General features: G+C 48.7%; 1 pseudogene; it reads left to right on the plus strand.

Annotated features, from left to right (window-relative positions):
* The first annotated feature begins 753 nt into the window (after nucleotides 1–753).
* LOC147443263 (uncharacterized) lies at nucleotides 754–2,200 on the plus strand (annotated as a pseudogene).
* The last annotated feature ends 1,274 nt before the right edge of the window (nucleotides 2,201–3,474 follow it).

Genomic DNA, 3,474 nt, shown 5'->3' on the forward strand with positions numbered 1-3,474 from the left:
CTTGAAGGCGAGCCCTTGCATTGGATATTGATAGAAAGTGTGCACGTGTGTGTGATTTTGTGTGGTTAGGGGTGCGGGTTAATCCCAGGGCTATAGAGAGGTAAGTTTGGAGTGTGTTGTGTTTGATCCCCCTTCCTCGTGGTGCCCCCACTGAGGAGCTACTGATCGCTTCTCAGTGAAGTCGAGGACGGTGTTGCGGTGATACCAGTTTCAAAGAGCAAGTGCTGCTAAGCAAGATGTGGTCGGGTTTTCTGACTTTTACAGGTGTTGAAGATCCAGAAGTGTGGCTGCAGGACTATGGTCTATGTTTGCTGGAGAGCGGCTTGTTGAAAGAAGAGGGAGTGGCTCATGCGTTCCCACTCCTGGTTTGTGGAACGGCCAAGACATGGTATGATGGATTGCAGGCTGAAGAAAAGCTGGATTGGAGCACCCTGGAAGCGGCATTCCGAACCAAATATGTGGCCAACGCGCAATTGAGCGAAGTGAAGCGAAGGCTGGATGAGCTAAAGCAAAGCCTGGCTAGTCACTTTCAAGCGTTTGTGTGGGATTTCGAAGCTCTATGGAGCAAACTCATAAAGGTAACTGCTGCAGAGAATACTGACTTTTTGAAATTAAACAAATTCATGGAGTGCTTGCATGTGGATGTTCGTGATAAAGTTGAGGTCGATGGACCAGTGTCATATGCGGAGGCAATGGCCTTTGCAGACGGTCGCACAAAGAAGTTTCTTGAAGAAACGTCAAGCGAGGCAAGGATGGTCCAGTCTGATAGTGTCAGAACCAGTTGAAGCAAAGGAGATAAAAGCACAGCCGATGCTAGAGGGTCTGCATATGCAAGAAGAGCCAAAGATATTATGGTTGTAGAGAGACAGGGTTATTCCTATGCCTCGGATGCCAGACAAGAAAGCTCCAGTGGTTGAAGCGGTGCTGATGGTTCCACGCCATGGAAATATGTTGGCAGATTCAGCTATGAATGGTCAAATCCCTGGGGAGTGTGCTCATGGCTGACAAGTGAGATTTGTTGATAAGGTTGAAATAGTAGTGATGGACAAGATTCCATATTCTGAGACAGGGGAAGAGCATGAGTCAAGTGGCGGCAGCTCTTTCGATGGAGATAGCACATGGGAGACAGACTCCACTTCCTCAAGATATGATATTTATGATATTATGCATGTAGATGAGGTGGTCACAGAGCAGGAGGAGATAGGTATAGAGATGCCTCATGTGGACTAGGGGGTTGGGCAACCCTCTCTATTGCTTCGGGATGATAGGGTGTTGAAGGTTGGTGCCATGTTGTTAAAAGATGTACTTTTGAAGGTTGCTTTACAAGCAATTTTGCACCGTTTGCAAAGCTCTTTGGATGCAGATTATGTTATAGAGAGCCCTCTAGCAGGTGAGAGAATAGTGATGTATGATGCAGATGCTTCGCAGGTTGGTGTACAGGTTCATTCAGTGTATGAAGCCGGTGTATGGATACAGGTTGTTGAAGGTCGATGTTGTGCCAAGCTGCACGACAGGCTTGTTTTTGGGTTTGCAGTTGCAAAAAAATGGTTGATTATGCATATACTACAGATGGATGGCTGTGTTCAATGCCATGTATTTGATCCTGGTGGATTTTGTATCATAGTTGGGAGAGCCTATGGCTTTCCATTTAATCGGGGGGTTCTACAGCTGATAAAATCTCTCTCTATCTATCTACTGCTTATGTACATACTAAATATCAGTTTTCTAATATGCACTCATCTCTTATCTAAATAATGCTATTGTTGAGCATGAATGCTCAACGAGGGGTTGGGTGATGATGGTACAGCTGAAGATGGTCGGCCTATGGAAGTGCAAGAAACCTAGGCATGGCAGTTTGCAGGCAAATGACAGGGACATTGAGCAGCTATTTGGTGCAGCTAGGAGACAGGTACACAGGGATGAAGCACTCTCTATTCGGAACTGCAATTGTTTCTTTCTATCACAGATGACAGGAGCAAATGTTGTTATCACAAGATTGGGAACAAGACACGGGGTACTGGATACAGGTGCTATGGGGTTTTTGATCGAGATGTCTATAGGACACTCTACTACCAAGATGTGTGTGCCAAATGAGGTATTTAAGAGACGAAATGTGGTTTTCAAGCTTGGCTTCCTAAGTCGAATCTTAAGGATGGTAAAGCTGGTGGATATCTTCTTCAGAGAGTGCTCTAATGTATGATGCTTGATCCCCTTTGCTTGACGACCATTGTCAAGCAGGCCTCCATTGAGATGTTATGTCCCATTATGGTGGCTTAGGTTTTTTGATGTTCGATTTGCGGCCATGTTGACCTTGGCACAAGAGCACGAGTCACCGTGCTAAGGGATGCAAATCTATACACGGATGATCGATCGCGGGTTGCTATCATGGTGGGATGCTTGCCATAAGGAGTCAAAAGGGTGTGCCATAGGAGAAGTCGAAGGAGGTTTCTTCAACCGACCAACGAGGGTCAATAAAGGACGGCGTGGGAAGGAGGCCCAAGTCAAAGGGCTTATAAAAAAAGGAATTTTGCAAGGTGGTCGATATGCAGGGGTGGAGCGCCATCTGTTGGAAAAGCCGTGAGCACGGGGGGGGGGGGGGTGATCGGCATGCGTATGGAAGGACCGCCAGGGCATGGATGAGGGGGGCCGGGACCAAGGAGATCCCACGGCCGCCATGGGGAAAAAAAAAAGAGTTCGCTGCAGGTGGTGGCAGGCTTCAAGAGGAGGAAAGTTGCGCCACCTGACGGGCCGGCTTCAGGGGCGGTATGACAGAGCACTCAAGAGCACAAGGGGGATAGTTGGAGACCCTCCAGAAGGCTGGTCGTAAACAGGTTCAAGGAGCCAGTGTAGGGGGGCCTGCGAGTGCAAGAGAGTGGGGCCAAGAAGTGGCAGGAGGAAAAAGGCTGTGTGCGGCCATGGAGGAGATGATACACGGGCAGGTCTGCAGGGCTGCAAGAGGCCAGAGAAGAGGGGTGGTTGAGCGCTGATGGGGAGTATTGAAAAGGAGGAGGGCATGAGGAGGGCCGCCATCTGCATATGATGGTAAGAGCCCGAGCATTAAAGGCCACATGTTGCATGGTTGTGGGCCGCCAGGAAGCAAAGAGCATCAAGAGCAAGGAGGGTCACCAGTTGAAGGCCCTCAAGGAGTGCCAGTCGGAGATATTTAAAGGACACCGATAGCTACAAAAGAAGGGAGCGTCATATGCTGAAAAAAGAGGAGTTGCCAAAGAGCTGCCCTGAAGGACAACACCCCAGATAAGAACGGCGCCCTTGGAGGGCGGTGCAGAGCAGGAGAGCCGCCAAGGAGGGTGGCCAGTAATCAAAAAGCAAGGTTAAAGGAGAGCCGCCATGGCTGCAAGCAAAAAGCAGGGAATGTCGTGGCCGTTGATACCGTCATTGTACTCGCATATGTGTTTTGGTGCATGGTTTTTCTATGGTTTATGGTGACTGCTTGACTCGAATCATTTTGTTCCT

Source organism: Adiantum capillus-veneris, chromosome 14, assembly GCF_014529385.1.
Source record: "Adiantum capillus-veneris isolate H3 chromosome 14, ASM1452938v2, whole genome shotgun sequence".
NCBI classification, from domain to species: domain Eukaryota; kingdom Viridiplantae; phylum Streptophyta; class Polypodiopsida; order Polypodiales; family Pteridaceae; genus Adiantum; species Adiantum capillus-veneris.